Below are 13087 nucleotides of genomic sequence, written 5' to 3' on the forward strand. Positions count from 1 at the left end.
AGGTCCATATTGAACTTCACTCAAAAGATGTACTTGAAGCCCTTGGTGCTCTATAAAGGAGCTAAAAAGCACGATGGGCAAGATATTAAGCAATATGATCGGCGGGTAATAACCTTTCTCCGCGTCCTCTTACTGCAGCCACTGCAACACCGAAGGCTAAGTAATAAAATCCTCACCTTACCATGTGACAAATAATATCTAACTTTTATTAAGAAAAGGAAGCCAAGGCCTTTCGCCTCTTATTGATTTTCTACAGGCTTCCCCGTGCGCCCTCAGCTAAGCAATCACGCAGTGCCGAAGAGAGCTGCAGGCCGAGAGGGACAGCGACTGTAGCAGGCTCAAAACATCAATACAGAGAGCAACACCAACTCCTACTAAGAAAGGAGCTAGTGTCAGGACATGGACACGACCAACCTAAATATACATCTGTAACAGAAAGGGAGCGACAAAAGAGAGAGAGTAAGACAGTAAGAGAAAGACAGAAGGGGAATGTGGAAAGAGGTATGAAGAGGGGATGAAATGGCCAGAGGGGAAAATAAAAGGGAAAGAGTGAAGGGAAATGAGAGAGAGTGAGAGAGAGAGAGAGAGAGAGAGAGAGAGAGAGAGAGAGAGAGAGAGAGAGAGCGAGTTCATATGGGAAGTTGTCAGCTCTCTAGTGATAAAACAATATATATGACCATTCCACGTTCACCATGGCACAGTGTGTGTCTAAATGTGTGTGTAGTAAAGGGGGACATGTTTTGCTATCTTGTTAAAGATAAAGATATAAAAATTAAGACCTTCTGAATGTTTTGAAAAGTTGGACATTTGTCAAGTTTCCTTAAGGAAAAACGAGAGCTTGTGTTTTAAAAACCAAAGGAGCACAAAGGTTTCCTTTAAAGATTTCTTCACCCGAGTTTTGGGATATATTTAAGTGTTAATTAATCATTAATCAACAAAGAGAGTAAGATGTGTGTGTGTGTGTGTGTGTGTGTGTGTGTGTGTGTGTGACACGGACAGGCAGCACTTAATGGTGAGGGAGTAGTACACTGCTGTAAGGACATGGCTTCATTAATGTTGCTCCTGTCCAGCTAGGGAAGGAAGGACAGTGGGAAAGGAGAATGAGTGAAGGGAAAGAGAAAGAGCGGGAAGGAACTCCTCTGTCGGAGATGATAGTCTTTACCGGTTGGCAGTTCATAAGATGTATCGCCTACTTCATAATGTGACTTCTTATTCTCAAAGTAAGCCACTGAAGAAACTGAAAGCAATGTGCCAACTTAAAAAATATGCAGCTGGTGCATTTCTTATGTCACATTTATCATGTTTGTTTACATACATTCCAGAAATTATGATTATTTAATCAAGGAGACATGGTGGATCAAATGAGAAGCAAACAAAAAAAATAAAAGAACACAAAATCTTGTGTGAATGAAATTATGATTCACATATGATTCTCAGTCTTACTTGTGAATTACCACACACAGAATTCTTTCTTCATTAATACTTTCTTCTTTTCTCACCACTCCACTTCAAGGAGATCGAACTCTACAAATTGAAAGCAAGAGAAAGTTGAAGTCTAGGCCCTGACTGGGCCATTCCAAAACCAAGACTTGGGTTTGTGCCTTGGATAACACATTACACATGAGAACAAACATGGCTTTAAATAAAGTCTATAATTCTTAATGTATTTAATGTGTGTATGCACCTAAACTAAAAAAAAAAAAAAAAAAAAAAAAAAACAGGCATGATGTAACCAGCCAGAACAAAAAGATTTTAAAACAGTCAGTGGTACATACTAGCAAATTTTGGTAAGAATATGTGTACCGTTTAGTAAGGGTTTCCATCCAGCAAGCCTAACCCCAACGCCCAGATGTGGGGAATACATTTTATATTTTATAATGTTATGCATTTATACATATAAATGTATAAAATAAATTTTAAATGTACATACATTTAATACATTTTGTAATTGTTTCCTGATACATTTTCATTTTGTCCTTTTATCAGCTTTGGGTTGGGGAAGGCTTTTCTTAGAGATTGCTTCTTGAGTTTCATCCACTTGATGATGGCTTGAAAAGTGTCTAGTGTTGTTTCTAATGTTTTGACAATTCTTTTGTACTCGTTCTTATGTCAATTCAGAAGCTAGAGGTAAACAGATCCAATATTGAGTGTCACTGCTAAAAGGTTATGGGATTAGATTTGATATATATATATATATATATATATATATATATATATATATATATATATATATATATATTATACATATATATTATAACTTACTGACGTGTTTCTAAATTCATATCGTGAGCATGCCATGTTTGTTATTTGATTGTTGGACAAAAAAGTAAAAAAAAAACCTGTTCATGCCTGTGATTTTGTAAAAGTTGGCAACAGAAATGCTTCCATTACTTTAAGGAAGTCAGAATAGAATCAGTGAAAGGTGTCAGAACCAATGTTCTTGTATTATAAATTAGAAAATGGGATCAGTGCATCATTACAAGGAGCACAAAAAAATATTCTGGTGCAGAATTCAGATTATATTCAAAATCAGATATATAAAATGAAAATAAATATTACCAAATATAACTTTCTTTTAAACATGTTATATAACTCTATACAGTACCTGAAAGTCATATTTTCCACAGAATAGCTGTGAATAAGAGAATACTGTATATCTGCTGGGTGTCTATAAATTAGCAAGAACTTGCATTAGCGCAAATTGCTGAGATGTGGATTGAAATGGACTACGACGAACAAAAATCTGTTCATTAAATGGAGAGAGGTTGCATCCACTCTACCTCAGCCCCTCAATTAAGATAATGCTTTGAGTATGGTCTTAAATAGATTCTGCATTGTACTGCGCTGTCGAGGATATATATTACAGACCCATTAAGTGCCTCTCTGTGACGGAGAACATCCATTTCTTGAATAAAACCCCTTTGCCGGTAAGTGACTGATGTCAGGGTCACTTTGCAAGAGCTTCGCCAGTCTTTCTCGAGGTTTGGAAATGGATGCTGTCAGTCACATAAGTTAGCAGAAGATTTTGGCAGATGCCCCCTTTTTGCTCAAAGTGCCTCTTCACTAAGTAGTGAGTGAGTGGTTGTGCAGAAAAAAAAGTGTTCAATAGTGGATAAGTACAAGAGAATCATAGCGGGTCAGAAAGTAGTGTAAAAAAGAATAAAACTCATATAGGTCTGTAACAACTGTAAACTAGCAAAGATTTGTATTCCAGCACAATGGATTTGAGAATTAACAATCAGAAAGGCTTAAAATCACAGCTCTTTATATTCTGTACACTGTGTTTGCTTTGTTTGTGTACTAAAAATCATTGAACGTTTAAGTAAATTAACATAATTCTGAAAAGTCCAAATAAATGAATCAGATTCAGAGACAATACCTGGCATACTTACCTGATGTACAGTTTAAAAAAAAATAATAATAAAAATGGATGACTGGCATGTATTTAAAAAAAGGAAAAAGATAAACAACTTTCTCAACAAAGATAAAATGTCATTACCAGCCACTGTTCATTTTTCTGTACAACTATAAACGCTGCACCTGCACCACTTAAAAATTTTATTTCAGCATTTAGAAAGCATCCTTTTGCCTGTCACAGCCCACTATATTTATTTTACCTTCAACTATAATTATTAAAATACTCCAATTTGTGAATTCATCTAGCATCTCATGTGTAAATCAGCTTTGTCCATGAGTTAATCCATTATAGGTTATAAAATTTACATTTTAGTGTACTAGAACATTCACTCAGCATTCACTGTTGACTGAACTCCTTCAGCCACATGAAATATTTATTATATTTTACATGTTAGGCAGAAAGATGAAAAGGAGGAAGAAAAAGAAATAGAAAAAGAGGAATGATTATATAGTGTTCTTGTGCAGTTTACATGGATACTAGGTTCTCATAGTCGTTGTGTTGTTTACTGTCTACACTTACTTATATATAAATATATGAATTATAGAAACATATACATACATTTACACATACATGCATTTGTGAAAGCACAGAATAGCATTGAAATATTGGAACCCCTTATTAGATTATGTTGATTCCAAAGATAGACTATATGTACATAAGTATTGTGCCATATCTGGTTATTTCCAGAACAGCTACCACAAATTTGGCGGAACACAATTGTATAATTATTGTAATTGGATGTCTTTAAATGTGGTAGCATTTTTTTTTTTTTTCACTTAAACGAGGAGATGATATGGTTTACATGAAGAACATGAAAACCCCAAACCTACTGAACATCTGAATTGGAATGCTAACTGCGCCCAATGCCTCATTACCCTGCATCAGCATTTGGTCTTGCTACCAACCTTGTGACTGAATGAGCACAAATCTTCAGAAGCATACTTCAGAAGCATGTGACTGAATGAGCACAAATCTTTAGAAGCATACTTTAAAATCTGGTGGAAAAACTGGTGGGACATAAGGTATATCGGTAGGAGAATGCTGAGGATGGAGCCACCAGGAGGGAGGAAAAGAGGAAGGCCAAAGAGGAGGTTTATTGATGTGGTGAGGGAAGACATGCAGGTGGTTGGGGTGAAATAGGCAGATGTACAGGACAGGGGGGGGGTATGGGGACGAAGGATCTGCTGTGGTGACCCCGAATGGGGGAAGCCAAAAGAAGAAGGAGAAGAAGAAGAAGAAGAAGAAGAAGAAGAAGAAGAAAACAATATGTACAAACCAGGATAGCTAGCTATTATGCACAATTAAGGTTAATTATTGTGATATAGCACAATTACATCAGTCAAACATGATTAAAAACCCAATTTATTCCATAACATTTCACTGTTGGTTGTAAAGAATATCCAGAGAGCATTTGACAATGCTCATTCCATTTTGCATTTCTGGATTTGCAAGTGCTACATCAGAAAATGTTTGCCTTACCTTTGTTTAGAGACCGAATGCACAAATCCCAAGAAAGTCACAGAAAAGTAAACAAATTGGCAAGTACATAGTGTGCATTTTTTTTTTTTTTGTTAAATATTTGGAGTAGAAGAAGAAAAAGGAAATCTGCTTTTTTTTTAATGTTTTCATGAAATGCATTTGCTTTTTTTTAACCCTGACTAAATGGGTTTATTCTACATTATTTATCTTCAAATAAATGAAATTCCTCTCTATATAAAACTCGAATTACTATATTGTATAACGCAAGTGAAAAAAGTATATGGCATCTGATCAAAAGATTGTGCTTTTTGAACATCCCATTCCACATTTAGTCCCCATTAGCTGTTATAGTAAACTCTGCTCTTTTGGGAAGATGCTCCACAAGATTTCAGATTGTGGTTGCAGAGATTTGCTCATTCAGCCACAAGGGGATTAGTAAAGTCAGGTACTGATGTAGGGTGAGAAGGCCTGGGGTGCAGTCAATGTTCCAATTCATTCCAAAGGTGTTCAATAATGTTGAGGTCATAGCAGAGCTTTATAGCAGGCCGCTCGAGATCTTCCACTTCAACCCATGTAAAACAAATGCCTATGAACTTGCTTTGCTGGAGCAAGTTTAGGTAGAGAATGTAATGCTACCACATCCAAAGACATCCTAAACAATTGTGTTCCTCTAACTTTGTGGTAACAGTTTAAGGAAAAATTTCTCATGGCTGGGAAAGTCATGTGTCTCAATACATTTGCACATTTAGTGTATCTATACATACAATTAAAATACACCAATAATCTGAAACAAACATATTTAATAAATAATTATTATATTTTACAGGTCATTATTCGTTATAGTGGAAATGTCACTCACCAGACCTAATTGTATAAAACAAACACACCTGAAATTGGGCTGAGGCAATCAGAAGCACCATTTCGGGTCATAAATTGTGCCCATTAATTATAGTCAATTTAGTATTTAATACATACAATTTTTACTCAGGATTATCTTAATTTATTAAAATGATCTCACATAATTAGGACCAGTTTTACTGTAATATGTATGTATATCTACAAAAAAGTTGGGACACTGTGTAAAATGTAAATAAAAACAGAATGCAATGATTTGCAAATCTCATAAACAAATATTTTATACACATTTTAAATTCACAATAAAACACAAAAACATATCTAATATTTTAATATTCTAATATTAAATATAGTTTAAAATGAGAATATATAGTATTTTAAAGAACAAAAAAAGTTGGGACGGGGCCATGTTTAAAACTATGTAGCATGACATCTTCTGTCCGTATACGTCTGGGAACTGAGGAGACCAGTTGCTAAAGTGTTGAGAAAGGAATGTTGTACCATATGTGTCTGATACAGAATTTAAACTGCTTAACAGTTCTGAGTGTCCTTTGTTCTATTTTTTAAATGTTTACAAACATGAAGTCATGTTATTGTAATAGATGCAGTATGTACTTAGCATTGTCTTGCTCAAATATGTAACGCCTTTCCTGAAAAAGATGTTTTCTGGATGAAAGAATTTGTTGCTCTCTTCTTCTTCTTCTTCTTTCGGCTGCTCCCATTAGGGGTCGCCACAGCGGATCATCCGTTTTCATACCCCCCTGTCCTCTTCATCCGCCTCTTTCAAACCAACTACCTGCATGTCTTCCCTTACCACATCCATGAACCTCCTCCTTGGCCTTCCTCTTTTCCTCCTTCCTGGTGGCTCCATCCTCAGCATTCTCCTACTGATATACCCCATGTACCTCCTCTGCACATGTCCAAACCATCTCAATCTCGCCTCCCTCACCTTGTTTTCAAAACGTGATACATGCGATGTCCCTCTAATAAACTAATTTATAATCCTGTCCATTCCCGTCACCCCTAATGAAAACCTCAACATCTTCAGCTCTGCTACCTCCAGCTCCACCTCCTGTCTTTTACTCAATGCCACTGTCTCTAATCCATACAAAATCGCAGGTCTCACCACAGTCCTATAAACTTTCCCTTTCACTCTTGCAGATACCCTTCTATCACAAATCACTCCTGCCACTCTTCTCCACCCACTCCACCCTGCCTGCACTCTTTTCTTCACTTCTCTAACAAATCTTCCATTACTTTGCACTGTTGAACCCAGGTACCTGGTACTCCTCTATCTTCTTCGCCTCTTCACCCTGCAACCGCACCACTCCACTGCCCTCCCTCTTATTCACACACATGTACTTTGTCTTATTCCTACTGACTTTCATTCCCATTCTCTCCAGCACGTACCTCTACCTCTCCAGTCTCTTCTCAACCTGCTCACTACTCTCACCACAAATCACAATATCATCCGAAACATCATCATTCGTCAACCTGTCCATCACCACTGCAAACAGGACTCAGAGCCGATCCTTGATGCAGTCCAACCTTCACCTTGAACCAGTCAGCCGTTCCTACTGCACACTATACTTCTGTCACGCTCTCCTCATACATGTCGTGCACCACCCTCACATACTTCTCTGACACACCTGACATTCAATACCACAACTCCTATCTCTGCACCCTGTTGTACACTTTCTCTAAATCCACAAACACACAATGCAACTCCTTCTGACCATCTCTATACTTCTTAATCAACATTCTCAAAGCAAATAATGTGTCTGTATTGCTCTTCCTCTGCATGAAATCAAACTGTTGCACACAGATGGTCACCTCTTCTCTCAGCCTGGCTTTCAATACTCTTTCCCATAACTTCATGGTGTGTCTGATCAACTTTATTCCTCTGTAGTTACTCCAAGTCTGCACATCTTCCTTATTCTTAAAAACCGATACCAGCACACTCCTTCTCCATTCCTTAGGCATTGTCTCACCTTCCAAAATCTTGTTAAACAATCTGGTGAAAAACTCCACTGCCATCTCTCCTAAACATCTCCATGCTTCTAATGGTATGCCATCTGGTCCAACCAACTTTCAACTCTTCATCCTCTTAATCACTGCTCTAACTTCCTCCTTACTAATCCTATCCACTTCCTGCTTCATCTTCTCCATGCCATCCAACCTTCTCTCTTTCTCATTTTCATCAGCTGCCCAAAATACTCCCTCCATCTTCCAAACACACTCTAAAACCTGTATAAACGATTCAGCATTGATGGAGCCTGTCCAAATGTGCAAGCTACCTATCCCACTGTCAGTAATGCACTCTCGTACCATCAGAGATGTGGCTTTTTAAACTGTCCCTCTCCTCTTCAGTCTGGAGCACATGGTGTCCATTGTCTCCAAAAAGAAAAGAAAATTGCGAACAGTTTGGCTGCAGAACAGATTTTCACTTTGCTTCATTGTACATTTTAAATTAGCTATGGGCCAGAGAGGATTGAGGTGTTTCTGTATTATGTTTTCACATACTTTCTACTTTGCATAATAGAGATTTAATTTGCATTTGTAGATGATATGGCAAAACTGTGTTCACATACAATGATTTCTGGAGGTGTTAATGAGACCATGCAGTAATTTTCATTACAGAATCATGACTGTCAATTAACCTAGGTAGTTGCAAAGTACTATTTCCAGACTTTTATTTGCCCATCCCAATTTTTTGACACGTGTTTCAGTTATCCAATTTAAAATTACTTATTTTTTTCTTTCCTCAGTTTAAACTTTTGATATATTTACTATGATCTATTGTGAATAAAGGTTTATTCGATTTGCAAATCATTGCATTGTTTTTATTTATATTTTACACTGTGTAGCAACTATTATATATATACACTGAGGCCTAAACTCTATTAGAATCACTGACTGCCATTTTAATATGTTTGTCCATGTATATGTATAAAATTATTCCCAATAGTACATTCTCTTCATTTTATAGCAATTATCTCATAAGCAGTGCAGCAATTTTACGTTGTAGTTTCTATCCAATCAGATTTCAGCCATCACATCAGATTTTGCAATAAGGCCTGCAAAATTGAACAGCGCAGGCTGTTGGTAGATTTAAATCCATGTTGCTTGAATCTGTTGTTTTAACCAATCAGACTGCGATTTGGTCGCTCCGAGGCCCATTAGCAGGTGTCCAGTCATGTCGGCAGTTTCACGTCCTTTAAATGGATGGTCAGAAAGCACACTTGTCAGCTTGCAAACTGCATATTTAATAGCTGTTTTTAATCACAATAACTGATTTTTTTTCACAGATATACTTACAAAAACATTTACAAGACTTTTCAAGAAAACTGGACATTGTGAGGAAAGGTCAGCCAACACAGTTCAAAACAGTTCTTAAGCTTTTTTATGAACCATTTCTTCCTTTGTGTTTTTTTTCCTGTATAATTTTTGCAAAAATACACAATTTGCCTTAATTTCAAATTCCCAGGAAAACCATAATGCACTAAATAAATGTACAAAATCTCATGTAAAACCCAGGTAAATTACTGAGGTTAATATTGATGCTTGTGATTTGGGAACCCTTACTTGTTTTTATTTTATTTGTATGAAATGTTTTGTGTGTTTACTTTGATTCTCACTGTAGTATACTTGTCTGTGATGCAGAGCTCTGTTTTACTGCATTTCTGTATAATATTGATGGTTTCTTCAGCTGTGGTGTCATAATGATGGTATTAAAAGTAGGACTGATTCAGGTAGGACACTATTAAAGGCCTACATGTGAAATGCACAGCATGCCATGGATATGTTAATTTCACTATCTATATTTCATCAAAAAGATTCCCTTAATTAAAAGTTGACATTTTGCTTTATCCTGATTGATATTACTTCATTCCAAATCCAATATACACAATATGCTCCATTCTCCAATTGCATAAATTGCACCACATCCAAGATAATGTTTCAAATAATAAACCCTCATCGCAGATTTAAATCTGTGTTATAAAAATTGTATCACAATTGGGGCTGAAATTGGAGCATTATTTCCTGTATAAGTAATTATGAAAGGGCTCAAAGTTAATTAATCTCATATCCAAGAAGCCATTAAGACTTTATTAAGTTAGCAGAGTTTTTATTTGCCTGTTGCTAATGAGCTCACATGTCTCCATCACAAAAGGATATTTTTGGGTGTGAGCTGCTGCTGCTTTTTAACAGACAGAGAGAAAGAGAAAGAACAACTTCTCCATGTCCTGTCATTGCATATACACAAAGCCAATCACTAGTGGTAACATTAAAATAAAACTCGAAGCCAACAGCAGCAGTTATTATAGAGAGAGCTACATTAGCTAAATGAATCATCCTTTTTGGCTAATAGCATCAATAAACATCAGTCTTCCTTCCTTTGCTTGCTAAAAGCGATGGCAGAGGGATCATAAGGCTTGTGGATTCACCCTGTCCTTAATCTTAATAATATTACTGGCACCCTGAAATGTTTTAATGCATTCATGAGCATGGTGGATATATTTGGGGCCAGCCTGACCACGCATGTCCTAATGCCGGGATGTGAAATACACAGGAAGAAGAAAATATCGCCTGCTAGGAGATAATTAGCTCGCCTAGTTTGACAAATGGGATGATACCTATGTGCATGCATGCTTTAGAAAGCTGCATATGGCGTTGTCTTTAATGGCCTTGATGTGGCATATCTCTTTATAATATATATAAATATTTATTGCAGCAACTCCTTAACTGAGGCGATGCGATCGCAGCGAACAGAGCACACATGCTAATAGCACCCCGGTGGAAAGAAAGAGCAGTGCTGATAGGAGTTTCAGATTAGTGGCGATGTTCTCCAACCTAGAGTAGCAGGCCTCAGTGCCCCTTACATGCCCCCTAAATTTAGAGAAAAATAAATCACAAAAAGAACAAACAATAAAAAACAGGTAGACATTAATTTTTAAATGTTGCACGTCATTGGCTAACCTCCTGCCGATGTGTTCGAAATCACACAATGTTTTTTTTTTTTATTCCTAACTCATTGTATAATGAATATTCTGTACCTGCTCACCTGCAGCATACAAAAACTGTGCAATGCACCTTCAGTACGAAAATGATGTCCTACAATATATTTACAAATGTGCCTGAGTGCACTTGATGCAAAGCATGATTGGGAAATTTAGAAAAACCACACCTAAATCAAACCACATTAAGACATGCAGAGTTTGATAGCTACCACAAATCATTAATTTCTGGTGCATTTATTGGAATATTTGCCATTACATGTGCTATTAATAAGACAGCAATAAACAGTATATTGACTTAGGTTGAAATAATGCAGGAAAAAAATAGCATTTGTTTGTTGCTTTGTTTATTGTAATATTACCCTGCATTGTTTAAAAAGCTAGTGTAACTATTGAAAGACAATGTGATTTAGGTCTGATTGCCAAGACATGTAACCAAGAGACATTAGGGTGCAGTGGCTGCTGGGAACTGTAGTCTTTATCCATAATCCTGACACAATTTGATAACTATACTTTTATCTGGCTTAATTTCTTTGACAGAACTTAACACACACACACACACACACACACACGAAAAAAAAATCTAACACAAAAATATAAAAGATTAAACCTTAAGTATTTACATCGAGTGATACTTTATTGTATAAAAAATAATAACCTACAGGGCAAAAATACGTTTTCTGTAAAAGCTTATATACTATTATCTACCATGAGCTACTATACCTACCCATGAATAATTACACTAGAGTAATTTCCCTTTGAAGCAACTCTTTTTTTAATTACATTTATAAATTAAATTTGATTATAAAAAAGAGTAGCCATTTCACTACCTAGTCTATTAGGTGTGTAATAAAACTCTGTCTTTCAATTAAAACAAAATGTATAATAATATCATACTATCAAACCTGTATTTGATTTCAGAATCAATTTAGAGACATTTTCTATCTATGACATTTGCCAGCCACCTACAATAATCTAAACCTTTGAGAGTTATGGGTCTTGCTCAAGGGTCAAACAGGGAAGCTTTGAAGTGCTGGTGTTGCTCTAAAACAGAATATATGCAATGAAAGGTAAACTACACTACAGTGTATTTAAAGAAGCTTACAGCTGTGATGAGTTGAGTAGTCAATAATGAAAACTTTTGCTTAAGAGACCAACATCTCCTTTTATCTAGGGCTGTACCATAACCACTGACCATCTCTATCCAGCAACAGGGTGCACAGATAGATTTACATTTATGCCATTTTAAACATTAACACTTTATCCAGCAACTTACAGTTATCTCATTAATACAACTGAACAGTTAAGGGTTAAGGGTCTTGCTTAAGAGTCAGGATCTAAGGTCATTATCTCAGGTTTAGAGGAATATACACCAGGTTAATCACACAAGGATTATAACAGACTAACCAGGCTGCATAGAACTAATCACTAAGAAATTAGTGATTTTAGAGATAATAAATTAAATTGTTTAGCTGAAAATTAAATAGTATTGAATACATTCCTACTTTACCAGACTCTCATAGATGTAGACTGAAGTTTGATGGCATTTAGAAATCATTAAAATAGTAATAAATCTCTTGTTAGAGTTGCTATTCATTTTGATTTATTTTGAGGCCTGGGAAATGCTTAACCAGTGTCCTGAAGCTTTTCTTACCTACAGTACCTACTAGATCAACAACTTTTGGTGTAAATGTAATTCTTGGCTAAGTTGTACCTTTTACACTGATCATGGAAAATAGGTTACGTAGATCTGGTCCAAGATTTGGAAAAACCAGGAAGAGCAAAACAGAAGGTAGAGTAGAAAGATGTTTGACATTTACATTCTATCCATCTGGAGTGAAAAGGGTGTGAGGCACACATTAAATCAAATTTGATGTAGTGCTTTGTGAATTTGTAATTATTCCTCCTTAGGCATGTCTAAAGGGGTGAGAATTGTAACACTATGTACATAGGGACAACCAGACTTTTGGCAAATAAATAAAACTTGTTTTGTTTAGTTTTTTGTTTTTTGTATTAGATCTGAGATTGAATCATTTAATAGAAATAATAAGAAACGTGAAGGTCTGTTACAAATCTTCATTCATGGAATCAAAGTAAGAGATGAACAAAAAGAGAGAGAGAAAGTGAGAGAGAGGGAAAAAGATGGAGAAAGAGAATAGATGAGGCTGTAGCCTATCACACTCTGCATCAAGGATAAGTGATTCTATTTAGATGCTTTATAATAATATGGTTTATGGGGATTCTTATCGTAAACCACCATAATCACTCTTTTTCTCCTGTAGCTCAGTGTGTGTGTGTGTGTGTGTTTGTGTGTGTG

The 13087-nt window shown here is 36.1% G+C and overlaps 1 protein-coding gene across 1 annotated transcript in view; it reads left to right on the forward strand.

Moving 5' to 3' along the window:
• The first annotated feature begins 607 nt into the window (after positions 1–607).
• Positions 608–13087, forward strand: part of lrrc8c (leucine rich repeat containing 8 VRAC subunit C) — a 182906-nt gene continuing 170426 nt past the window's right edge. Inside the window, exon 1 of the mRNA XM_083569027.1 lies at positions 608–626. The gene's annotated coding sequence lies outside the window, so the exon portion shown is untranslated. The remainder of the gene's footprint in view (positions 627–13087) is intronic.

The sequence above is a fragment of the Silurus aristotelis genome, assembly GCF_946808225.1.
Source record: "Silurus aristotelis genome assembly, chromosome: 2".
Classification (NCBI taxonomy): domain Eukaryota; kingdom Metazoa; phylum Chordata; class Actinopteri; order Siluriformes; family Siluridae; genus Silurus; species Silurus aristotelis.